Source organism: Schistocerca cancellata, chromosome 5, assembly GCF_023864275.1.
Source record: "Schistocerca cancellata isolate TAMUIC-IGC-003103 chromosome 5, iqSchCanc2.1, whole genome shotgun sequence".
Lineage (NCBI taxonomy): Eukaryota > Metazoa > Arthropoda > Insecta > Orthoptera > Acrididae > Schistocerca > Schistocerca cancellata.
This window is the reverse complement of record NC_064630.1, coordinates 173,767,906-173,795,625: the sequence shown is the minus strand read 5'-3', so window position 1 is coordinate 173,795,625 and position 27,720 is coordinate 173,767,906. Positions and strand designations below refer to the sequence as shown.

At 38.9% G+C, this 27,720-nt stretch overlaps 2 protein-coding genes across 24 annotated transcripts in view; one reads left to right on the top strand and one right to left on the bottom strand.

Annotated features, from left to right (window-relative positions):
* Positions 1 to 19,710, bottom strand: part of LOC126189035 (protein bric-a-brac 1-like) — a 1,796,149-nt gene extending 1,776,439 nt beyond the window's left edge. For 10 of the 11 annotated variants that reach the window (XR_007537898.1, XR_007537900.1, XR_007537897.1 and 7 more), the window contains exons 1-2: positions 19,573 to 19,710; positions 18,834 to 18,886 (exon numbers count right to left, since the gene is read on the bottom strand). The gene's annotated coding sequence lies outside the window, so the exon portion shown is untranslated. Of the gene's footprint in view, positions 1 to 18,833; positions 18,887 to 19,546 lie in introns of all 11 variants that reach the window. The other variant, XM_049930881.1, reaches the window with a different exon arrangement.
* Positions 19,711 to 20,070: 360 nt separating this feature from the next.
* The window catches only part of LOC126189034 (MAGUK p55 subfamily member 7), a 265,575-nt gene continuing 257,925 nt past the window's right edge, over positions 20,071 to 27,720 (top strand). For 11 of the 13 annotated variants that reach the window (XM_049930877.1, XM_049930869.1, XM_049930876.1 and 8 more), the window contains exon 1: positions 20,071 to 20,165. The gene's annotated coding sequence lies outside the window, so the exon portion shown is untranslated. Of the gene's footprint in view, positions 20,292 to 20,492; positions 20,709 to 27,720 lie in introns of those variants that run through there. The other 2 variants (XM_049930865.1, XM_049930866.1) reach the window with 2 other exon arrangements.

The window sequence follows — 27,720 nt, the reverse complement described above, 5'->3', positions numbered from 1 at the left end:
CATAAACAATATCATAACAAGAGCAGCAAATATGAACCTTTGCAGTTAAACTGAGTTTTGTTTTCAGTTCTGCAGATATGTTGGTTCACATGTTCATTATGGATGAAATATTCAGATTAATGGAAGCATTTTGTACTGCTTTGCCAGCTCACAGCCAAATTGTCATCCTTCAACCTAACCAAGACCGCAGACTACACTATAAATCAGGATTATTTGTTGGTGTTTCCGGGATTTCAGAAGACGACTGTGTGAAAACTACAAGACATACAGAAAAATGATGTACATCATAGCAAAGAGCATCTCTGCAAGTTATTCACCACGATGTGGTTGCACCATTAAGCTGCTGTGTCAGAATATGTAGACAAATCATCTGTTTCATGTTGTCACATTGAATTCTGCAGATCAGAAACTGAATTAACAGATTTACAAAGCTAGTAGTCACTTCACAAAAACTTTGGAGAGATGCTCTATCCACTGGTGTGTGTGTATTTTCTGTATCTCCTGTAGTTTTCAGTCACCTTCTGAACCCCCCATCCCTGGAGGGAATTACGAATAACCCTATATTTTGTTTCAAATTTGTCTTAATAAGATATTTGACACTTTCTTATAGTCCACAGTTGTATTGCTCTGCATATACCAGAAGGTGGCCACCTTATCAGATGATTCCTTTTTTTACATGTCATATTCTGTCAGTTCTGTCACACAGGAGATGTGGAATGAGTCAAGTTATACACTAACAGGCATGAGCCAACACTGTTGGCTACTTCTGTGAAGTACACTAACAACATATTATGACTAGCACTAATCTATGCAGACTGATGGTTATGGTAATTCACCTGTTTTGAGACGTTAGGAGAAAAACAGCTACCTTGAAAAAAGCCGTTGCTCCTCCTCCTATACTGCCCAACTGCTACTACTATCTAATAGTTCAAACAAAGCATTTTAACTGTACACAAATACAGTGCCTATATAGCGGCAGAATCACGATCTACAGCATGTCTGCTGATTTCGGAATGTGTGCCTCTGGAAGTTAAAACGTTTGTTGTTGAAATAATCTGGCAGTATGTATGCTAGTGAAGTACTTAGTCGTCAGATAGAGAAGCCACATCTATATCTAAACCTGCAGTACCAACCAATGCTCACATGAAATTCAGTCTCTAGTATGCTTAAGGTCTTTGCAATTTCCAAGGTCTTTAACTGGATTCTTTGTTGTGGGATAGGCGACTCCCTCTTTCCTTTTGTCTTGTGCAAAGGAAAGAATTACATCTTCAATTTCAGCATATTTTCCAACATTTGGCCCTCTGTAGGATTTCCTTGATTAAATGGCACTTTGCAGCTTATTCTCCAGTATGACCCAACACCATATTTTAGGCTCGTTCCAACCATACGTTTTGCCAGCTTCTCTATTAGATGTACTCTTCACATAACGAATAAATGAAAATTTGAAATGAACACCACATGTGTGTTAAATTTCAAAGTTTTTGAGTGATTTGCTTTTGATACCATCCATTGAAGACCAAATTTTACTCTTTTGTTAGAGAAAAAAACTGTACCTATTCTTTTGAATAAAATAACAAAACTGTGATCAAGATATTAGTCACTATATCTTATAAACATCAACAGTCAAAGCTGTTTATGTTGTTAGCTTTATATAATGATTAATTTTGAAATTCTATTGATACTGTTACTCCTTTCAAACAAAGGAACGAGCACTGCAGTATCAGAGTGTTGAAGGGTTATGCAGATCAGCCACATACTAATGTTTTGTGGCAGAATTCTGGGAAAAAGCGTGGCTTATTTTTGGCCCAATGTGGTATTTCTCTGGGGTGGTGCTAAATGGTGAGTCTTTGGTAGTTCAAGTGGAGGGTTGGTTATTGTTGCCAGTCTTCTGTTACCATGCACTTTGCGCAAGCTTCAGCAACGACTCTCAGGCATGTGGAACACTGTGTTGCAGAGCATGAGGATCTTGGATTAACTGCCAAGATTATGAAGGTGACGTAAATTCCCTTAAAATTAAATCAAGAAAGTTCAGTGTCAAGGTTATGGTACACACTGACTGGGAAGATATCTGTCAAGACAAAACAACTGAAACTGAAGATTCCAGCTACCTCTAGCTGCATTAGGATCACACAGCTATGTAGAACTTTGAGTGGAAATGAATTTCCTATCTGCTCATAAGAATATAAATGATTGTTTCCTGACAAATGATAATAATAATAATAATAATAATAATAATAATAAACCTCTGTGGGATCATTCTATAGTCTAACACAGCTCAGAAGCAGTCTATGGGCAATAAGAGACCTAAACAGAAGTAAATGCTTCAAGTAATGCGGTTTTTTAATTGTGACTAGAGAAGCCTGGGGTGGGACTGAGAGGGGCCGTGAGGCATTTATGTTTGTAGCAGTCAACGTATGAAATGTGTACTTCAGTTGTGGCCTATGGGTGCATCCTGGATAGGAACTCCAGCCCAATTACTGGGTTTTTGGTTTCTATCTGCACTGCTGATTGTTGACCGTGATCTCTGCTCTATATCATTCGTTTAGACTTCTAGTGCCCTTGTTATGTTTTGTTGACTGTGATCTCTGCTCTATATCATTCGTTTAGACTTCTAGTGCCCTTATTATGTTTTTTCATGTGAACTGAATGGCAATCTCTCTGTAATCTTGTTGTAGGTTTACTGGAACCGAGCTTAGATGTGAGACAAATTTTGGTATAAAATTCTTCCTGCGAAGCTGCACAAATGCAAAAGACCAAATTGCTTAATTATGTTCAGTTACAGTCCTGATTTCATTTTGGATCTATGCTCAAATGTTATGGTGAATATAAACACACAGGAGCCTAAGGAACAGTCTGAAGAAAGGGACATCACCGAAGTGAAAAGTGTAATGAATAGGATAAATCAATGAGCCCAAGAACGATTTTTTTTCTTTGACCATTATTACATTCAGCAATGATGTATATTTGTGAAAAATGTTAAGTTGCATTACACTGTGGAGTCCACATTATACTTCACGTTCTCCTTCTACTGGCAAAGTAAGTTCAAAGGCTGGAGGAAAAGGAGTAGTTTTCATTTCATACCAGAAACAGAACACATTGTTAGCTTTAGTGATGTTACCTTAAATTTATGTTGAATGGACAATTAATCAATTAATACTGCACTGACATCAATTTCAGATATGCATGCAAAATATCAGTTTAATCAGATAACAGGAAGTGGAGTATGTATTTATTAAGCAGCTAATAGCACAGAAATGATTGTAAATGAGTGAACTGAATAAAACCTTATTGAAGGTGAGAAGGTGGGGGTTGATTGCAATGAATTTCCTTCATGCTGAAGGGTAGACAAGCTACCAGTCCTCTGCACAATCCTCATTTATGTGGAGGACTTTTGAGTAACACTGAAATTTTCTTCCTTATTTAGATTTACAAGAAATTTCTTGCTTGCCATCAGGCAATATGTGTGCTAACCTGAAGCAAGCAATACATCTACCGTTGTATTCTGCAAAAAATGTGAAGCGCATGGCAGAGGGTACTTCTCACTGTACCAAACATAGGCTGAATTTCTAGTTCCATTTGCATATGGAGTGCAGGACAGATGGTCGTTTAAATGTTTCTGTGTGCACTGTAATTGGTCTAATTTTGTTTCTGCTGTCTCTACATAAGTAATATATAGGGAGCTGTAGTGTATTTCTACATTTTTCACTTAATGTGGAGTCTTGAGAATTTCTAAGCAGTCTTTCATGAAGCAGGTTTTGGAAGCAAAACGGCTACAGTCATTAACACCCGTTCTGTGGCTTATGGAAGGGTAAAAAAAAATTGGAAGTCAGCAGCAATGGGAGCGAAATTCAAAACGTGGGGAAACTAAAAAACAGAAGGAAAGCTTAGGAAACCACTATAGAAGGGGGAAGGGGGGGGTGTTTTCCCCAAAAAGCGCTTCAAATGACTGACATCATGTCAATGACACCGATAAACTCAAGGACGTGATCGGCTGAGCGCATGTCATCTGCTAAAATGGAAGTTATAACAGGCGACAACTGTAAACGGGCACGTAGCAGAGTAAAGTAGGGGCACTGAAGTAAAACGTGTCTCACAGTCCACAGTTGAGAGCAGTGGGGGCAAAGTGGGAGACGATCGCCACTTAAAAGATGTCAATGGCTAAAAAGATTACGACCTTCCAATGACGAGTTCGGGAGGAAGAGGTCCAAGCACAGGGAAGAGCTTTCACGTCCCGCAGTTTATTATTGGGAAGTGTAGACCAATGTGCATGCCATAGAAGAGCAGCACAAGAACATAGAACACTCTGTAGATCGGCAAAGGGAACCATGCGAACAGCAGGCTGAGGAAGAGAGACTGAAGCCTCAGCTGCTGTATCGGCCGCCTCATTTCCACAGATACCAAAGTGTCCTGGGATCCTGAGGAACGCCACAGAGACGTCCCCCAAGTGGCAAGTGGAGGCAGTCCTCAATCTGGTGGACCAGAGGGTGGGCAGAGTAACGAGCTTGGAGACTGAGGAGAGAGTTGAGCGAATCTCCGCATATAATATACTGTATTAGCTGATGGCAACAGATGTATTGTACAGCCTGGAGAACAGCATAAGGCTCCGCAGTAAAAACTGAAACTGGTCAGGAAGCCGAAATCTATTAGGGGTGTTGAGAACAATATAGGCACTCCCAACACCAAATGATGTTTTTGAGCCATCAGTGTAAATAAATGTGGCATCCTTCATTTGTGCGCATAGAGCAGAAAGTGCCTGACAATAAACAAGAGAAGGGGTACCATCCTTGGTAAGCTGACAAAGGTCACAGAGCAGGCAGGTCTGGGGGCGGAGCCAAGGCGGTGCTGTACCCCCAGTTGTCAAGAAAGTTTTAGGAAAGTGGAAGTAAAGAGAATGTAGCAGTAGATGGAAGCAGACTCCCAGTGGCAGTAGAGAGGAAGGGCAGCCTGCATACCCTAAATCCAAGGAGGCATCAAAAAAATAAAAAGGTCATGGGCCAGATTAGCAGGCAGGGAAGACAGATGGCTAGCACGACGACTCAGAAGGACAGCTTGCCAATTGGACAGCAGAGGTTCAGCAGTCTCGGCATAAAGGCTTTCTACAGGGCTGGTGTAAAAAGCTCCATACTCCACATGCAAACTACGGTGGTGGATAGAGTCAAGACGACAAAGAATAAACGGTCGAGCAGAGGAGTAAACTATGCATCCATAGTCCAATTTCGAGCACACTAAGGCACGATATAGGCAGAGAAGGACCACTCGGTCGATTCCCCACGAGGTACCATTCAGAACACGGAGGGTGTTGATGGATCGGAGGCAGCAAGCCGAAAGATAGGAAACGTGGAAAGACCAGCACAGTTTTCTGTCAAGCATAAGTCCCAAGAATTTAGCAACGTCCGTGAACAGAAGGTCAACAGGGCTTAGATGTAGGGAAGGCAGAAGAAACTCCGTATGACGCAAAAAAAAAAAAAAAAAAGGTCTTACTGGGGGAAAAGCGGAAGCTGGTTTCGGTGCTCCAAGAGTGGAGGCGATTGAGACATCCTTGAAGATGTCGTTCAAGAAGGCTAGTCCATTGAGAGCTGTAGTAGATTGCAAAATCATCCACAAAGAGGGAGCCTGAGACATCGGGAAGGAGACAATCCATAATTGGATTTATGGCGATGGCAATCAGTACAACGCTTAGCACAGAGCCCTAGGACACCCCGTTTTCTTGGGAGAAAGTATGGGAGAGAATAGTGTTCACTCGCACTTTAAATGTGTGCTATCATAAATTCATGAATAAAAAGGGGTAGCCGATCTTCAAAGCCCCAAGACAACAGTGTGTGGAGGATGCCTGTCCTCTAACAGGTATCGTATGCTCTCTCCAGATCAAAAAATATTGCTACCATTTGGCGTTTGCTGAGAAAATTGTTCATGATATAAGTGGAGAGAGCAACAAGATGGTCAACTGCAGAACGATGCTTTCAGAAACCGCATTGGACAGGTGTTAAAAGGCTTCAGGACTCCAGCCACCAAGCTAAAAGGCATTTCACCATATGCTTCAAAACCTTACAAACACTACTCGTGAGAGAAATGGGGCGATAGCTAGATGGGAGATGTTTGTCCTTTCCAGGTTTCGGAACAGGAACAATTATAGCTTCCTGCCATCTTCAGGGAAAAGTACTGTCAGTCCAAATTCGATTATAAAGGCAAAGGAGGTAACCCAGACTATGGTATGATAAATGCAGCAGCATTTGGATGTGGACACTATCCGGTCCTGGGGCGGAAGATTGAGAAGAAGAGAGTGCTTGTTGGAGTTCCCGCATGGAAAGAACAATATTATAGCTTTCGCTATTTTGAGAGGAGAAAGCAAGAGGTTGCACTTCCGCAGCACGTTTCTTTGGGAGAAAGGCTGGCGGGTAATTTGAAGAGCTCAAAATCTCAGTAAAGTGTTGACCCAATGAGTTAGAAGCTGTGAGTGGGTCCACTAAGGTATCACACACGACAGTGAGTCCAGAGATCAGGGAGAAACTAGGCACGCCAGATAACTGTCGAATTCGACTCAAAACTTCTGAGGAGGGAATGAAGGTGTTAAAAGAGCTAGTAAAGAATCCCCAGCTTGCCTTCTTGCTATTGCGGATGACACAATGGCATCGCGCACGTAACTGCTTAAAGCGGATACAGTTGGCCAAAGTAGGATGGTGGCAAAAAACGCGAAGAGCAAGTCTCCCCTTGTGTATCGTGTCACGGCATGCCTCGTTCCACCAAGGAACTGGGGAGTGTCGGGGTAAATTGGAGGTGCGAGGTATTGAATGTTCCGCGGCTGTAAGAATAACTTCTGTAACATGAGTGACCTGATCATCGACACTAGGAAAGTGACGGTCATCGAATGTCGGTAGAGACGAAAAAAGTGTCCAATCAGCTTGGGCAAACTTCCAGTGTCTCGGGCAGTTGTGGCTGCAATTGAAGGACACATGGAAAATGGTCACTTGAGTGTGTATCAGCAAGAGCGAACCATTCAAAGCGCCGAGCTAGCTGAACAGTACTGACCGAAAGGCCCAAATGAGAGAAATTTGTCGTGGAGGCAGACAAAAATGTAGGTTTCCCAGTGTTGAGGCAAACAAGATCCACTTGGTAGAAGAGGTCAATCAACAGAGAGCCTTGTGGACAAGGACGCGGAGATCTCCAAAGCGAGTGGTGGGCACTGAAGTCCCCAACCAGCAAATTGGAGGGCAGGGGGCACTGACCAAGGAGATGAAAGAGATCATCTCTTGCCATCGGTGTGGAGATGGAATGTATATGGTACAAAGAGAGAAGGTGTAGCCAGAAAGGGAAAGACGGACAGCAACAGCTTGGAAGGAACTGTTTAAGGGGGTAGGGTGATAATGAACAGTATCATGGAGAAGAATCCTAAGTCCCCCATGTGCTGGAGTGCCATCAACAGAGGGGAGATCAAACCGGATTGTCTGGAAATGAGGGAAAACAAAGCGATTGTGGGGACGCAGCTTTGTTTCCTGAAAACAGAAGATAACTGGCGAGGAGGATCATAAGAGGAGCGACAATTCATCCCAACTGGCTCTAATGCCGCAGATATTCCAATGGATCATGGACATAGGGCGGACAGAAAAGGGAAGAATCGTACCATGGCTGCTCTCAACTCAACAAGTGCTGAGAGCCGGCGGCCGACAGCGTGGCATAGCATTCAGCCAAAGGCAGAAGATCCTGATCCATAGGTTGTTCGGTGGCAGCTCCTGCCACTAGCGATTGGCCAGTTGATCGGCCGCCAGCAGTGCGCCTTGGCGACACGGAAGACGGACGAAGGCGGTTACCTACAGGTGGCACTGTAGATGAGACACGCCGTGGCGGAGAAGAAGAGGAACTTGGTTTTTTACGAGCCTTCTTGGAAATGGGATGTTGAGATGAGGGAGGAATCGATGATTGTGAAGTCGGGGTACATAAAAAATCTTCGCGAGTAGGCTCTTTTTTGGAAGTCCAGGTGTCTGATTTTGGGGCTCGTGATTTAGCAGGAGCTGATGAAGGGTGAGCCATAGACTGAGCAGGTGATTGTGGGGAGGTTGAACGGGTGATCTCTGTGCTGGCCAATCCGATGACCGTGGCACTAAAGGTGAGATCACAAGCCTGCGTGGCTGCCTCCTTAGTAGGCCGAGGAGATGCAAGGACAGTGCTATATTTACCTGCTGGGGGCACAGTGGGATTTCGACTGGTGAATAACTTACGAGCAGCAAATGTAGACGCCTTTCCCTTCACTCTGATTTCCTGAATAACCCGTTCATCTTTGAAAATGGCGCAATCTCTAGAGGAAGCAGTGTGGTCACCCATACAGTGTACAACGAAGGGATGGAGGTGAACAAGCACCCTCATGGGCATCCTTGCCACACTTAACACATTTGGCCGAATTAGAACACGACTGGCTGGTATGATTAAACTGCTGACACTGATAGCAACGTGTAGGGTTGGGGATGCAAGGACGAACTGAAATTATCTCATAGCCCGCTTTAATGTTCAATGGAAGTTGAACTCTGTCAAATGTCAAGAAGATAGTATGGCTTGATAGCAAGTCCTTGTCAACCCTTTTCATGACTTGATGTACAGCCATTACGCCCTGGTCAGACAGGTAGTTTTGAATTTCCTCATTGGACAATCCGTCGGGTGAGCTTGTATAAACCATGCTGCATGATGAATTGAAAGTGTGGTGCCCTTCTACCTGGACAGGGAAGGTGTGTAGCAGTGGAGTTCGCAGCAATTTTTGTGCCTGGAGGGCACTGACTGTTTCTAACAACAAGGTGCCATTTCGTAATTGGGAACAAGACTTTACAGGACTTGCAATTGCATTTCTGAATAATGAAAGGGTTGAGTGTGGAGAAGTCTTGACCTTCGTCCAACCGAGAAACAGCAAGGTACTGTGGCACTGATGGAAGAATTGTCCGTGGCTGAGACTCAACTAACTTTCGCCTGTGAGCAGAAATTGTAGATGTAGGGCAAACCATTGCCGAAGTATCCCCCATGATTACCGGCATCTCCAATGGCGCACTCCTTCCTTGTGGGGGCCCTCTCTGAGGGCACTCCCGCCTTAGGTGATTGTTCACACCTCCCGAGAAACAGACGGAGAGACCAATCAGCAAGTTTGGAAGGTACCAACTCAGCTAATCAGCCCTCCCTGGGCCTGGCTATTTCCAGGGAGTATGTACGTGTCCTACCTGTCTACCTGGGGCGGGGAATTACGCGTTACCCAGTCACCGGCTACACGTGGGTCGGCCTTCAGACACACACAGGGAGGAAAGAAAGAGAAAGGGAGGAGCAAAGAAAAGGAAAGAAGAGAGGTCTCAGCGGAGATGAGGCAAGGAAAAGAGGACAAAGGGAGGACAGAGACATTCCAGCATAGAAAGCAAAGAAGAGAGACTATGTCTTACAGTTACAAGCATCCATCTCTGGACGTAGGCATGAAACATACCCGCATAGGGAGAGACGGGAAGGGAAGAGGCAGAGGTGGGAGGGGGGGGGGGGGGATGAGGAAGGATGTGGAGAAGGAAGGTATGCAGCCAGGAAAGGAAAGAGAGCCACACTAGCTCGGGGTCCCGTGCTCGCCACACACGTATCCACAAAAAGAGTTGTGGACCGCCTGGGGCGCATGAAGTAGTTGCCATGAGTCTCCACTGTGTCTGTTGATGCAGGTTTCTCAGTATTTCAGTGACATACTCCTCTTTTCAAATAAAGTTGTGACCATTTGAGTTGGCCTACACTAAATATCTACTGTTAGACAAACTTGAGCAATTTACTGGGATGGGTGCACAAGTGTTTTGTACACAATCTCTACATCTATATTTATATATTCTGCAAACTACTGTAAGCTGCATGGCAGAGGGTATATCCCATTATACCACTTACTAGGGTTTGTTCCAGTTCCATTCACGTATGAAGTGCAGGAAGAATGATTGATTGAATGCTTCTGTGTGTGCAAATAATTATTCTTTTCTTACCCTCACACTCCCTATGTGAGCAACACATTGGGGGTTGTAATATATCCCTAGAATAATCATTTAAAGCCAATTTTTGGAACATTATTAATAGACTTTCTTGGGACAGTTTATGTAGTAAACTGAACTGCATTTTCCAGTATCCTACCAATGAATTAAAGGCTGCCATCTCCTTTACCTATGACATCCTATGTAATCATTTCACTTCATCACTTCACAGATATTACCATCCTGGTATTTGTACGAGTTGATCGATTTAAAATATAGCTCATTGGTACTATAGCGTGAGATACAAAATTTCTGCTTATAATATAGTGCACAATTTCACATATCCAAATATTCCAAGCATGTGGCCAATCTTTACACCACTTCAAGGTCCCACTAAATATTTGTGCAGTTGTTTTCAAACAGTACATTAAAGACAACTGCATCATCTGCAAAAGGGTGAGGCTACTAATAATGTGTTCTGGTGTGTGTGTGTTGGGGGGGGGGGGGGGGGGGGGTACTCTAGCTCAGAGAAGGATTAGTCTGAAACCCAGCAAGTGTTCTTTCTTTTTGTGTGTGCCTCTCGACAACTCAACACTTCTGCTCTTTAGTAAGTGGTCTCCATGGGTCCAAAAGTATTTAAGTTATATTACTTCTGTATTCTTAGGGTTTCAACTGTTGGTGGGAAGGCAGACAGGGAATGGATTAAAGTTATCAAAACTATCAACAGCAATTGTAAGTTATGAAATTCATTATAATTTCAAGAATACTGGCATTACACATGAAACCATTTCACCATATGTACCAGAGATGAATGGTAAATCTGAGTGTGATATAATCAGATCAGTAGTGGAAAGTGGTTGCACAATGCTTCTTGAGTCAGGTCTTCCAGAGACACTTTGGGCAGAAGCAGTGAACAGCAATCTGCACATTATATTACTGTTTGTGTATGCCTACTAGTGAAAAAATAACTTATAAAAATTGTTTGGGAAGAGAACATCATTAAAATGTTTGCCTAGGTTTGGAGCCAAATTTTTCAGGCAGTTTAAACCCAAATTTCGAAGAAAATCAAAGAAGATGGTAACGATTGGTTAAGAGTAACAATCATAGGCCGTATGATCCTATACCCAAGAAAATAAACTGCTTCACAAGGCACGGTTTTGAATGAAAATATCACAGGGTATTCTAAGGAACTCAGCAGCAGTAACATATGTATGGAAACAGTGTCCCTACAGAAGCAGACGAAGATGAAGCTCGGCAACCTGTGGAATATGTTGATTTAGTTGCACTAGATCAAGGACCATGTGTTGCTGAGAAGGTTATTCAACTTGGAGTGGATCTTAGAAAATGTGACGAACTTTGCCCTTTGGTTCATTTGCAAAATAATGTGGCTTGGGCAGCAGTCATCAGTGAATCAAAAAATTTTGAGGTGGTGATGGGGGTCCCAAGACTCTGTGAAGTTGAATGGTAAATCTGAGTGTGGTATAATCAGTAGTAGATGAAATGTCCTCATTTACAATAAATAATACCTGGGGCTTTGTGGATCTCCCTCCTCGTTAACAGGCTGTTGGTTTTAAATGAGTTTACAAAATTAAATGTGAACCAGAAGGTAGCAATCCTATCCCTCATATGTCTTAAGATTATGGTTTTACTGTAATTACTAATATTAATTGTTCAACATGTCAGTATATGAACCAGTGGTTTTGTTAGGGAAAAATGTGTTGCCAGATCTGCAATGGAAGCAGAGTAGAACAACTAACTACACTCCTTCCAAGACTGATGTTTTCAAAATCCATACTGGTTGTCATAGATGAGATAATTCTGTTAAACATTCTTCACTACTGTATTACCTCAATACACCATCAAAAAGTGAGTAGTAGTGAGGACTTATAAATCAAAATATCGGTATTCTATCACAAATAAAACAATAATCTTTCTTCCCTAGTCAAAACCTCCAGTTTTAAGGTCACTGGGACTCATCGTTCATTCTCTTCTGTTTGCTACATTGCAAATACGGAGGATTCATTTACGAATTTTAGGGAGCATTCATTTAGAAATTTCAGACCTCAAATATCTAGATTACAAGTATGGAAAGGAACTTCATCACTACTGCCGACACTGTGTCAAAAAGCAATACCTCCAGTCATATATGTGGAATGATTTGTATTTTTAATCTTAAAACAGATAATAGAAATGATATGCTTGTCAATATTTATCCCTGAGTGAAACTTCAAAATTTTGAGGACCAGTAAAGAATCACAGAACACATTGGGCAAATTAACTATGCCAGGTATACTACTCCCTCTGACCAGGGAGAAATCATGAGTACCATAACTGTTACATAGGCTGATTGCTGGCGATGATTAGAAATATGATGCAAACATATCAAAAGAAACAACAATTATCATCACTTTAACATTAGTGAGAAGCATGCCATAATTCTAATAATACTGATGATGTGTAACTGAATAGTGGTATGTGCTTTATCAATGAAGATCTATACCCCATTTATAACTTTACGTAGGTCATTTTCTGTAACTCTATCACCACTGGCAGATGTTCTGCATATACAGCTGCAACACTACAGGCTGAAATAGCATCACATAAGTCATAAAACTGTATGTAACTTCCCTTCATGTAACAGATTCATTTTATCTGATAGGTATCTTTCCTGTTTCTGCAGTTTTTATGTTTATCTTGTTATATATCAAATGAAGTCTGGACCATATGTAATACATTACATTTAGAAAATCTGGTAAAGCACAGCCACCTCTTGCATTTCCTGCCTCAGCTGCAAACAATCTTGTAAAAATTAGATTTTATATTCACATTTGCAGATTTTTCCAACTCTCAACCAAACTGTAACCTTCCTACTTACATCCCAAAAACTAATATAGATGCAAAATAAATATTTTCAGTGTCTTCTCTTTATATCCGCAAATGTATGATGTCACATGCTATGTAATCATTACTCTACAGGATAAAGCACATTTACTTCGAAGTATACAGAACTAGAATAATTTTGTCCACATTTTACAAAGCCAATAAATGGGATATTGGGGGGGGGGGGGGGAGGAAAATTTTTTCTTTAAGTTTTTATACCTTGATTGCATTTTCTGTTAGATAATTCACAATCTTATCACATATGACAATGATGTTGGATGAAAGTAGGATTGACAATTCTAAAGAATTACTAACCATTTACACCAGATTGTTTGGTTAAAATAGTACTTTATTTAGCACTGCCATTACTTCATCTGTGTCGAAACTGCAGTACTTATTTTAATCAAACAGCTTATGGAAATATTTGTTCCTTTGAACTTGTCGAGGCTGTGGTGCCTCTAATTACTTCAACATCAGTCATTAGTCATTTCTTAAATTTTTAATTAGTCCAAAATACAGGTTCCAACTGGGTCATTCCATGTCAAGTCACCCAGTCCTTGACACCAACCATGTCAGATTTTGAAGAAACTTGGTACAATTACTTCTTTTAATATCCTGAAAGCACTTGTAAAATTTTTTTGCTCTATCTCTTATAGTTTTTTTTAATAAATTTTTAAAGTTTTCGATTTGGCGTTGTTTCAGCAGTCTGAAATCGTAACTTAAACACGTCCTCACAACAACAAAAAATTGTATATTAAAGAATACTCAAGATATCAGTATGAAATTTTGGAATAAGTTTGTGTATTATATCTAAATGTTAAAAAAAATACTATAAAGATATATTAAAATCTTCCAAATGAAAGAAAATTTACAAGTTTTTTATTTTTTAGCTAACAGATGTTTAGTTTTACAAAAACTGTGATATCTAGAGGCTCAGACCTGATAGAAAGCTCAGATTTGTTTTAAAACACTCTTAATTGTATAGGCTATTAGATAAAAGAAAAATTATGTTGGCTTTTTAACATGTTTAATAGTTATCTAATTTATAAAATAATATTAATTATATTTAAAAAATAAAAAAGGTACCAAGTGACTTAGACAACAATAATAAGTTTTTGTCTTCTTGGAGTAACAATGTACGCTTGGATTTTGTTTTGTTACTCCTGTGTTTTGAAGTAAAAAATTATTACAGAGTTAAATAGTGCTTGGATAGTATTTTATTAATGTAAGCGTAGGTTTCCGCGGCCGTTGTCATCGTCAATAAAATTCTTCAGGGTATCAGACCGCATCGTCATAATTTAAAATGCGCCAACATTTCGGCCAGCTTTGCAGCTAGCCTTCATCAGGGCCTTACATTAAACTGCTAAATGAAACTCACTTGGTTCCTTAAATAGCTGCACGAGAAAACCGTGTCGTTACTTGATTGGCTGTAAAAGGAGGAGGAGGAGGGGTGAAAGGTATGCTTTATTAGTGTTTCCTTTATTATCTGTCATTGGCTGAAATAGCTGTTTTCTATTGGTCTTTATACTAATCCACCCCATTGGAGGAGACGGACGAATAGCGAACAGGCGATGGCTGTGACGTCACACTGTTTACATGCTGTCCAGAAGCCGGCTGCGGCGTGCCATTGCTTAGCAGGGCTATGGAGCAGCGGCAGAGCCGTGGCGGCCCATGCAGACACGCGGAGAGCCCCAGTAGTGGTCGCGAGCACACAAAGCAATGGCACGCCGCAGCCGGCTTCTGGACAGCATGTAAACAGTGTGACATCACAGCCATCACCTGTTCGCTATTCGTCCGTCTCCTCCAATGGGGTGGATTAATACAAAGACCAATAGAAAACAGCTATTTCAGCCAATGACAGATAATAAAGGAAACACCAATAAAGCATACCTTTCACCCCTCCTCCTCCTCCTCCTTTTACAGCCAATCAAGTAACGACACGGTTTTCTCGTGCAGCTATTTAAGGAACCAAGTGAGTTTCATTTAGCAGTTTAACGTAAGGCCCTGATGAAGGCTAGCTGGCCGAAACGTTGGCGCATTTTAAATTATGACGATGCGGTCTGATACCCTGAAGAATTTTATTGAAGCATTTTATTAAGTTTATTTGAACTTTCAGTAAGTACTGTTACTTAGTTTATAGAAATTCTTTTCCAATATCCTATAAAAGTAACCAGAACAGTAATCAGACCAAAAGTGAAATCAGTATGTCAGATATTCAAACCTGTAGCGTAGGGTTATTTAAAAAATCTTACTGTTTCCAAACAACCTACACACCTTCAAAAAAGTTACAACCGGTATCTGAATTGAGTGAGGAAGAAAAAGATTTGATCCACTTACGATCTGGAATTAATCTGTGTGAATTTAAGAATATATGTTCGCACCACAGCTACTACTTTTTAAATGTTTTTGAAAAGTATCAAACAACACAAAAAACACACAAAAAGCCCATCAAAAAATCATTGAGAAGAGTACGCTTGGATCTTTCTAAACAATTACTGACAAAAAATATTAGCATAAAACCTGGACAAAAGCTTTGCTCAACATGCCGTAACTTTTATGAGGAAAAATTAAGAGTTGAAGTCAATGAAAGTGAAACAGATGATGAAGTCATGGTTGAATTAGAATCATTGGAATCCAGAAATGAATCCCTCATACAAACAAACATTGCTCTTGATAATTTAGGTTTAACACCGATAAAGCTTCATGGCTTGTCAGAACAAAGTAAAGGGTCTTATTTTAAAAGGAAGATTAGCAGTATTGAAAGGCTGCAAAAAAGGTGGTTTCAAAAGCATTAAAATATGATGCACCAAGTTCTGATGATGACGAAGAAGATACAAGTGTGGTTGAGAAAGCAAAGGATTTTGATGTAATCATTTCTCTTATGAAAGAGAAGATTTCATCTGTTGGGAGGTCTAGAAAAATCCAGATTCTGACCTTGGCTCCAGATTCTTGGAGTCGAAATAAAGTGATGAAAGAATTTAATGTAAGTGAGTACATGGTCCGACAAGCTAGAAAGCTAAATTCTGAAAAGGGTATTTTGGAAACTCCTGGTCCAAAAAAAGGTAAAACTCTTTCTGAAAATACAGTAAGACTTGTAACAGATTTTTATGAAAAGGATGAAAGTTCCAGAATGCTACCTGGAACAAAAGACAAAGTAAGTGTTCAAAAAAATGTGTACATGCAAAAAAGACTCATTTTGTGTAACTTGAGAACTCTATTATTCTTTCTAATGGGAGAATCCCGAGGTAGAAGTAGAATTTTCAAAATTTTATTTCTTGAGACCTAAATGGTGTATCCTTGCTGGTGCTGCAGGCACACACACTGTATGTGTATGCAGTATCCACCAGAATGTTAAACTATTACTGGATGCTGTGAAAATTGAAGAATCTTATAAAGACCTAATTAAGATGCTTGTGTGCAACACGGAAAACCAAAACTGCATGCTACATCATTGCGACAGCTGTCCTGCAAATACTGCACTAACTGATTACTTAACTGAAAAACTAAGTGAAGATTATGATTTAGAAGAAGAAATTGTAATCAGTCAGTGGGTTAACACAGACAGGGCAGAAATGATCAAACAGTCTATCAGTGTTGAAGACTACATTTCTTTATTGGTTAGGTCATTGGAAAAGCTCACCCCGCACTCGTTTATAGCAAAATCCCAATCAGCAACCTTTAAAAGATTGAAAGAAGGCCCACCACCCAAAACAGCAATTATTGTGATGGATTTCAGTGAAAATTATTCCTTTGTTATACGAAATGAGATCCAAAGTTACCACTGGAATAGAGGTGATTGTACTCTACACCCAGTTGGAGTTTTTCTAAGAAATGAGGAAAACAATGATTTTGTTTCCAACCACTGTTTTATTAGTGATGACCAAGAACATGACACTGGTTTTGTTAACTTTGTACAAAAAGAAATTACAAAGTGGCTGTCATTACATCATACTGACATTGACTCGGTTCACTACTTTACAGATGGTTGTGCTGGGCAGTACAAAAATAGAAACAGTTTTAAAAATTTGAACACTTGAGAGACTTTAATTTGAAGGCCCATCACTCTTTTTTTGCAACAAGTCATGGGAAGTCAATTTGCGATGGCCTAGGAGGAACTATTAAAAGAATTTTAAGGAGAGCCAGTCTACAGCTTTTAGATGAAGAACAAATAATGACAGCAATCAATATGTACAAGTTTTGTGAAAAAATATTGAAAAACATTCATTTTCACTTTATTGACAAAAAAGAAGCCGATTTGCTACGGTTAAAACTAGAAAAATGTTTTTCAGCAACCCGAACCAATCCTGGAGCAAGAAGTTTTCATAACTTTAAACCACTTCCAACAATCAATCTTGAAATTAGAAGGACTACAGATAGTGTAAAACCCTCCTTAGTCTTTTCTTTCCATTCTTCTTCTGATTGGGTTCGTGTTGAACCATCCATAAATAGCTATGTGGCTGCAAATTATGATGGTAACTGGTACTTTGGACTGGTAAAAACAATATTCAATGATGAAGAAGATGCAGAAATTCTATTTCTACATCCTTCAGGACCAGCTGCATCATTTTATTAGCGTGAAAGAGAAGATTCTTGCATACTGCCTTTGGAGCACGTAGTCTGTGTAGTAGACGCACCTCAATCAAGCGGCACTGGAAGAATGTATTACTTCAAAAAAGACTGTATCAAAAGAACTGAAAGCTCTTGGATGAAGTGGAAAAACAGTTTGAATCAGCATTAATGTTTATTAAAGAGACAAAATACTCAAAAAATTCAATGTTTCAAGCAATCAGTTGGGTTATACATAAGTGTCGTAAGTACACTATCTTTGTACATAATTCTAATGTGATCTACTATAATTAATAAACATGTCACAAAGCCATCATTATTTTTGTTTTATCAAGTAGCCTATATGTTTAACAGTAAATTAAAACAAATTTGAGCATTCTATCAGGTCTGAGACTGTTATTGCAATTCTTATAAAACAAAACATCCGTTAAAAAAATAAAAGAAAAAAATACATGTATATTTTTTTCATAGAAAACATTAATATATTTTAATAGTATCATTTTTATCTTGAAATATGTATAATAAATAAACTTGCTGCAAAAATTCATAATGTTATCTAAAAGAGTTTTTAAGATAAGCAATTTTAAAGTTTTGAATACAAATTAAATTTACCATTTCCGAAGGTTCAGAAAACGCAAAACATAAAAACTTTAAAAAATTATTTAAAAAAACCTATAAGAGATACAGAAAAAAAAAAAATTGCAGGTGTTGTCAGGATGGTATAAGAACCATTCGAGCCAAATTTCATGAAAATCTAAGGTGGTGAGTGTAAAATTTATTTATTATTGGGTGATTTGATATGGAATGACCCAACTCTCTCCAACAATTCGTGTCATGGTTCTTAAACATTCATATTATGAATCAGTATGGGAAAACAACGGACAGAAGTATGTAATAACTGTACATAACAGGGATAAAACTGGCCAATGAGACATATTCATTAATGTTTCCTTTGATGCTTTACTTTAAAATGGATTTTGCATTATAAATATCTATTCCTATGGTAATGTGTTTGTGCATCCTAAGATAGTTATCTGTGAAACTGAGCTTCAGTGCAGCTATACACTCTGAGGTCACAAATTACAGCTTAGTCTGTAGTCCATAAATAAGTGTGTGTGTGTGTGTGTGTGTGTGTGAGAGAGAGAGAGAGAGAGAGAGAGAGAGAGGAGAGGGTGGGAGGCAGATGCATATGGTTGGTTGACATGATTCTAGAATAAAACCTGTAATATGCAACAGAGAGTACACTTTAAAAAGATCTCCTGTCATCTGGACTCAAGTACAGATCTTTGGCTTTAACAGGAAATGCTCAAACCAGCTGGGCCTTAAAGTGCAGATTTGTCTCCATATCTCGCAGACTGGTTTAGGCCTAATTTGCCATGAAGTTCCAATACCCAATTGCATGCTACATACTGACTCCAAACAACTTACCAGTTCATAAACGTCAATTTTTCATGAGGATGTGATGTTGAAGATCCAGTATTCTGGAACAGAAGAACAGTAGTTATAGATAAGACGGTATGTGAATCTCAGTTACAGAAATTATACACAGCAGTACACCATTGAGTTTGCATTGTTCAGTGGATAACATGAAACAAACCAATGGTAGTCTTTCCTCACAGTAACATCTGAGCCTTTAAACACGTCTCAAGTTAGAATCAGACATCAGGCAAGTTTTATTTCGAAAATGTATGTAGTTCTTAGTGAGCCTAGGGGAGGTTGACACTTTGTGCGCCATCGTTCTTCAATTAAGCAGTTATCGAATCAGAAGCTTTCAAAATATTTGGAGAGTCCTACACAGTTAAAGGAATACCAAATTATTGGACTGTGCACCAGCAGCATCTCAAAATGTTTAACACGTAAAAGAAGAAGTTGTGGTTATTTGTGAACTGACCGAAGTGTTTCACAGAGTGGGAATGTTTACAGACAATTCAAAACAATGTGTCAACGTCAGCCAGTAATTTATGAGACAGGTGACGGCTGTTGTAGTATCAAACGACTGCAGGAATTATGGGCAATGTACTTTTGCACCCTCTGTAGTGCAATGCGGTATGAATACGCAACTATTATACTTTATTTCTGAAGACGCCCGAATGCGCAAGGTGAGGTTAGCAGCATGTAAACAAAAATAACCAACAACTTACTTGGATTACAGCGGGATAAATCTTACCTAACTAGTTACAATGAGGTTTGTCACAAATAGGTTAGCACTTAAAATTTAATTGTACTGTCATAATCACTTTTAAAGATACAAAATACGCTATACAATCAAAATTCACGATCACACTTCAAGCGTCCAAAGTCAGAAGTGCCAACTTTCTCTTTGTGTATCCAGTGCCAGCACAGGCACCACCGGCATAAAACAAAAGCTCTGATAAAGAAAGAATATTTGTATCATTTAGTATTTCATACTCTTCACATGTATTTAATAAGTCAAAGGCACACAAATTGATCATAAACGAACAACGTAAGAACGAAATATGTATATCGCAAAAGGGGAATGTAAGCGGGCATTATGTTACGAGGAACAAGTTTCAGTCCATGATATGGGCTACTGCTGCCCCGTAAATTGTATATGAATTGAAGTTTTTGTAAGAAAAGTGTTGCGACTTGGAAATTTACTTTTATATCGAACTTGACGTCTTGTTACGGCATATGTTGGCACTCATCCAAAACAATATGGCTGCGTTGAACGGTTGAGAATAATTTGCAAGGAGAAAAATATCGTTGCAGTTTGCAATTTTCATGGATATCCTTTGATAGGTAAAGATAAGTTTCTATTGTATGTAGTCTATTAACGGGGTGAAACCTAGTACGGTATTTTCCATGATGAATATTTCCGTATGGAAAGAATGCTGTCGCTGATGTTCCTCCGGCATAATGAATAAGGTCTGTAAAATTTAGGTTTTTTAAGCAAAAATACAAATTCTGCTACGATAGACATTAGCGACTTTTGATAAAAACCCCGATAGAGTCAGTGTGTGCTTTGACGGATGCTGCATTGTCCGGGATTGTAGGTCAAAGAATGTGGAACTTCAGCATTGAAAATGCTTTCCCAAGTGCAACACTGCTGAAAATAGCTCTTGCATACTTAAAGGAACACCAGTAAAAAATCGGTGAATTGATTTGATCATTGGCGCACTACGTGGAACAACCAAATTAGAATAAAAGTTGTTTATTTCATAAGGACTACCGTGTGACCCACTAGTGATCGGTACCGAATTGTAAATAATGATGTATTCGTCTCATAACGTACTGTTTTTAATTATGTGATTTCGCTACAAGAGACATGTCAGAAGTAGTGAGGTAATGTATATTCATAAAATTATAGTTAATGAAATGAGCAGTATTTCACGTTTAATACTTTTTCCTTGAGACAGAAAAGTTATATTTTCGTAATGTTAATGATCAATGATACTTAGTCTTTCATGAACTATTCCAATGAGTGATGCCATTTTTATATCAGAGGCTCACGTAGCTGCTTCTTCAGTAAATCTATAATTTTAGACTTTTGAAGATTTTCATTCTCATATATTGGGATGTATGCTAAAATATCTTGATGAACAGGAGGCATAACATCATTATTTCTTGTAGTCTGAGAATGATTTTTCATATAGAAGTAGTTTTATGTCGTATAATGCATTACTGTAAGGCATGAACCAGTAGTAATTTCCTTATGAATTTTTCGGTTGTATGTAATATCATTTATATAGATGCATTTAGAAAGCTGTATTTTTTTGAGATCAGTGAACTACTTTGAAAGGACATATTGCTATAAAATGTAGAGAGATATTAATAGTGGGAGGGAGTAGACAATCCTTAATGACATTTATTAACAAACGGTATTTTCTCCTCCTCGCCTTGTCTTACCTTGTTCTGTCAAACAGGTCCTCAAAGGTTGCTTTGTTGTAGTTGGGTACCTCTAAAGTGGTATGTTTCAAGATCATGATAAGCTTAGAGTACTTAGCACATCTGTGGTGAAATGTTGCATCTTTAAAGGTCAAGCTCCAAATTGTATTTCATGGGTTTCAAATGAAACTGTCCCTCAATGGTACTGTAATGCCTAGTTGACATGGTTGCAATTACTGCACATCTGTGTGGTCTACAGTGGCAAAAATTGTGGGCAAAACTATTGTTACAGGGCATTCCAATTTTCATGATATGAAAAGTGTAGTGGGGTATATTTTTACGTTAGGTGGTAGTTCAGGGGAGTGGGAAACAGAGAAAGTTGTTGGTTTTTGGGCAGTTTCACTTTGCATGGGTGTTCGTGGGATGTTAATTATTACGCAAACAAAGTGTGAGACAACTGTTTGTGATATGAACATTGAAGACATGATGGTTTTGGAGTTACTGGCCAAAATAATCCTGTAAGAAGTAGTAAGACATCTTGAGATTTATGAAGTTCCCTTTCTGCATTTGGAAGCTTATGTAAATGTAAAGTCAATATGAAGCCATCCTGAAGAGACTTCACTAATGGCACAGCGACACATATGCGGAAGCTATCCAAAGGATGCGGAGCTAACAGTGGAAATAGAAAATGCTTGATGCTTTAGTGTTTTCTTTCCTTACAATGTCTTGAACATTGTTAAGATCTATGGATTGCTCTGGTTTGGTAGTTGAAGTAGTTTTATTGTTGAGCACCTGAGTGATCACTCCTCTTTGTCTAGCAAGAACTAAAACTATTTTTTCTCTTTCTTTTATAATTGTTTCAGACCAACTGGCCTGAACTCTGCCATTACCAATTTATGAGACACAACTTTCATTTTTGAGACAAAAATAGTGCTTTGGTACTCATAAAATGCAGAAACTAAAAAGTACACTCATGTCACCATGTAGACATTTACGAAATGAGTGTTACAATGCTGGTTTCAAGAAGTATGTTCTGCAACTTTGTGTCTTCATGCAAAATGTGCTTAACATTTCATAATCAAGCTCTTCACACAGAACAGTGTTGAAATACCTCAGTTTCTTATATGTTCAAGGAGTTTATGTTCTAACAGCATAAGTCTTTAACTTTTGCTGTACATTCTGTTGTCTTTGTGCTCGTGGCATGGACACTGGCGTTACATGGTGCAGTGGTTGACTTTATGAACTTTATTCAGGAGGGATGTGTGAGTGAGCTCTGCTTTCTGTATCCATCCTTCTATAGGTCATGAATTTGTTGATTTCATTGGTTTGTTCTGGAACAAGGTAACAAATTTCATGATTGTCAGTAGTGTTTCTTTATTTACTTGATCAAATAATAATTGTTTTGTATTTGAAAATCACAGTTGGTTTGTATTGTGTTCCAATAAAAATTCACTAGGTTGCTTGACCATTTTTAAATATTTTAATTTTTTATTTGTGATTGCCCTGTAATTGAGAAGTTCAAAACAGTTTTTAAAAAAATATTACTTTCACCTTTACTGAATGGCAGCCATTTTTGTTTGTAAGCATGCAATGATGTTTCAGTTTAGGGATGTTAGCAAAAATATGAATATCTTGACACTGGGTTAAGTTACAACATTGCAATTGAAATGATTGTTTTTGGTGTTCTCTACAACATTGTCTATATCACAAAATACCCTAAATTCAAAAATAACCAGTCAAAATGACCTCCAAAGTTTGGTATCCAAATTTTCAAAAAATCCACTTTTTAGGCCCAAAAAATAACACAAGGAGTGATTTATGAGAGTCTATATTTTTCCTATAGTTAGATATCAGACACTACTAGCCTCATATAGAGCAAGAACACAAATGTTTCCTTAATTTTTTATGAATTTTTGAAATTTGAAAATTTTCATCTTTTGTAAAATTTGGGGTTAGTTATCTCAGTTGGGATTGAATATAAAAATGATTCTTGCACAGTTTTTACACCTATATGATAGCAAGGTACTGTAAAAATTTCAACATTGATATCTGACTGTGAACAAAGATACGAGTTTTTGAAAATGAGGACCTAATTCACATTACTCTACAACTGAGCTTATGGCTATTGGCTATTCATGTGTGATATTGGCAGGATATAATCAATTATTATTGAAGTAAGGTACTGAATTATATACAAAAAGTGGAAACATCACTGAAATTATCATTTATATTATTTTGGCACACTTAAAAATAAATATTTTCAATTAACATCCTTCGAGATGACTGTTCCTAAACCTGGTGGTGAATGTTAAGAACACTTAATTCTTCAGACAGCTTCTGTGGTATAGAATAATACCTCCCAGTTGCTGTGGTAAGTTTGAGCACTGAATGTTTCCTTAAAACATTTTTCATTGGTATCCAAACTTTTGTCACTAGTAGATTTCTTGAATTATGTTCTTGGGCCAGCAGAGTGGTAAAAATGCACAAAACATCATTGTTTTCCAAACTTATTCTTTCAACCTCTGCAAGCCACCACTTCCATCATATACACAGGCCACCGTGTCATTCAACGTTAAAGACAGAGATGTAATTTTACTGACACAATGATCCTCGTAAATTTCTGTTTCTGATGTTACATAGCATCTAAGTTTTCTGCAATGCCAAGGAATTTGTGGAAATGCCTTGTTCCTTTTATTGCTATACAGTTTTCAAATCTGGTTTGAAGTGTTGTTTTCATATGCAGAACCACTTCTTTCTTGATCAGAAAATAGGTAATGCCTTTAATATTATCCTTGCAAAAGACATTCATGTCCTGCACAGTGAGAATTTGGTCTATGGTTGGTCTTTGTAGGCTGGTTTTACTTTTTCACATTTTGTTGTGCCTCCTACTCCATTAAATGCATTTTTACTGTGGCAAGACGCAGAAAAGTGCCTTTCAGACTCCAACCCAAAGTCTACTTTGTGGTTGCACAGCATTGGAAAATTCTTGTTGTTCTCATACTGACTACCAATGCCATCTGAAAAGTATATCGGCTTCTCAACCGTGGGAAAGTTTTCTTTTATGTAATTTATTGCATACTTTTGAAACATGTACAGCCAAAGTATTGTGCTCCAAGTAGTCACTTACAATGCAAATTGAAGAAATGCAAACTTCATATTTCTCATTTTTAAAGTACAGAATAAATGGATGCACTGTTGCCTGGTAATTGATTCAGTGGTACCCTTGTATTGCATCCTGAATCACAAATGTAAAATTTTCTGCAAAATCAGCTAGCACTATGCACTTCAGTTTCATGAAGTCCTTCAAAAACTTACTTTATGTTTTAGAAACATAGTGGTGACATATCAGTTTTTGTAAGTTATCAGTTAAAGATTCCAAATACTCTAACAATTCAATAACGGTTTACTTACCAGGGCATTTATTACACTAACTCGTCATGCAGTCATAACTATTAGCGTCACAGACCATTAAATAATGTAGTAACACTTTGAGTTTTGCACATGCAATCATTTGTTTGACATTTTGATGATATAAACAAACACATACGGATTGTGTACCTGAGGAACCAGCCAAAATACACCACTTAGGGTGGAGGTCACAAAATTTTGACCTTCCAGTTTTGCATTTGGAATGAGAATTTTTGAAAGCTGCATATAGTTGATTTATATTTGACAGCTTTCTACTTTGTTACTTTAACTCCATTTATAACAACTCTTTTGCTATCTTTGCAACCTGGGCACATTCTACTGTTTTCATCATCTTCAAAAAACTGCTGGATCTTCTTAATTGTTTCTTCACTTTTACCTACTCCTTTCTTCTTTCCTAAAACTGGAAGAATGCCTTGCTCTTGAACTAATTTTTCGGTTAGTTTAACCAAACAATTAGAAACGTCGAATTCATTAACTATTTTTTCTCTTGACCATGAGTCAGGGAGCAAACTTAAAATTTTAACTTTTTTCTCTTTAGACGTCACTGAACATTTAATTTTTAATTTCTCTATTAAGCTCAAACATTCAGTGTCAGATGATGCTGGTGGTAGGTTTTGTTCTTCTTTAGAAATAATGTTGGTATCTGTATTATTAGTGGTTCATGGTGTGGGTTCCTGTTGTCATGTCCTAGTTCATGAACCACGGGCAACATATGAGTGGCCAAGTAAGTGGTCCCGACAGTCGGGTTACCAGTTACTTTGGAATAAGGCTGGGCATCTCTGACATATTCTGAGTCGTGGTCACCTTTATGCTATACGGCAAAGACTACCAAATCCACCGGTTAGTCCCTCAACCGTTGGGGCTAAAACTCAATAGGACTCAGGGCAAGTAAGGCTAGCAACCTGCTTCCCTGGTACTTCAAAATATGATGCTGGCAACAATGAGAGTAAAATGCCTCGGACCTTTGGAGGTGATGGAGTCCCACCTCTAACTGACAAACCAGGGATTCTTATGATACGACTTGGCAAATAAGTGGTAATGGGATGGGGAGCTATTAATATCAATGGGGGCTGCTCTGGGAGGAAGGTAGAGCTGGCAGAGGCTGCAAGTAAGATGGGGCTGGACGTTCTAGCTGTTAGTGACATTCGGGTAAGGAGTGAGAAAGAAGAGGAGGTGGGAGAATACAAGGTCTACCTGTCAGGAGTCAAAGCAGGAGTAGCACAATGGGGTGTAGGGATTTACATCAGGGAAGAAATGGAACTCAGCATAGTTGCAATAAGGTATGTAAACGAATGACTGATGTGGATAGATTTGACAGTGTCTAGCAAGAAAATTAGGATTGTGTCAGTATATTCGCATTGTGAAGGTACAGATCAAGATAAGTTGGATAGTTTTTATGATGCACTCAGTGATGTAGTTGTTAGAGTAAAGGACAAGGACAGTGTTCTGCTCATGGGTGATTTTAATGCCAAGATTGGAAATCAAACAGAAGGGTATGAAAAGGTTATGGGTAAATTTGGAGAGAATATGGAGGCCAACAGGAACGGGAAACAACTCTCGGCTTTCTGTGCCAGTATGGGCTTAGTAATCACATATTCCTTTTTTAAACATAAGAACATTCACCGGTATGCTTGGGAAGGCAGGGGAATAGATCTGTCATTGACTATATAATAACAGATCAGGAATCCAGGAAGGCTGTGAGGGACACACATGCATTCAGGGGATTCTTTGATGGCACTGATCATTATTTAATCTGCAGTGAAATTGGTATTGTGAGGCTGAAAGTGCAGGAGGTCAGGTCCATATGTAGGAAGATAAGAGTGGAGAAACTTCAGGATAAGGAAGTCAGGCACAAGTACATAACAGTGATCTCAGTAAGGTACCAGTTAGTTGAATGTAGTCAATTACAGTCATTGGAAAAGGAATGGAGAAGGTGCAGGGACACAGTACTATAAGTGGCTAAAGAATGCTTGGAACAGTAATGTGTAAAGGTAGGATGAAGCAAACAGCTTGGTGGAATGACACAGTCAAGGCAGCCTGTAAAAGGAAAAAGAAGGGCGTATCAAAAATGACTACATATTAGAACTCAGGTAGATAGAAAAAGTTATGTTGAAGAAAGAAACAAAGCCAACCAGATAATTGCAGCATCCAAGAAGAAATCTTGGGAAGACTTTGGAAACAGGTTGGAGACTTTGGGTCAAGCTGCTGGAAAACCATTCTGGTAATGTTTCAGATTTCGATGTACAATGGGATAGGAATGATGATGGAAATAGGATCACATTTGAGGAAGTGGAGAAAATTGTCAATAGATTGCAGTGCAATAAAGCTGCTGGGGTGGATGAAATTAAGTCGGAACTCATCAAATACAGTGGAATGTCAGGTCTTAAATGGCTACACAGGATAATTGAAATGGCCTGGGAGTCGGGACAGGTTCCATCAGACTGGACAAAAGCAGTAATCACACCAATCTTTAAACATGGAAACAGAAAAGATTGTAACAACTACAGAGGTATCTCTTTAATCAGCATTGTGGGTAAAGTCTTCTCAGGTATTGTTGAAACGAAAGTGTGAGTATTAGTTGAGGACCAATTGGATGAAAATCGGTGTGGGTTTAGGCCTCTTAGAGGTTGTCAGGGCCAGATCTTTAGCTTACGGCAAATAATGGAGAAGTGTTATGAGTGGAACAGGGAATTGTATCTATGCTTTATAGATCTAGAAAAGGCATATGACTGGGTTCCTTGGAGGAAGTTATTGTCTATTCTACGAGATTATGGAATAAGAGGCAAACTTTTGCAAGCAATTAAAGGTCTTTACATGGATAGTCAGGCAGCAGTTAGAGTTGACGGTAAATTGAGTTCATGGTTCAGAGTAGTTTCAAGGGTGAGCTAAGGCTGCAACCTGTCTCCACTGTTGTTCATATTATTTATGAATTATATGTTGAAAACAATAGACTGGTTGGGTGAGATTAAGATACGTGTACATAAAATAAGCAGTCTTTCATATGCGGATGACTTAGTTGTGATGGCAGATTCGATTGAAA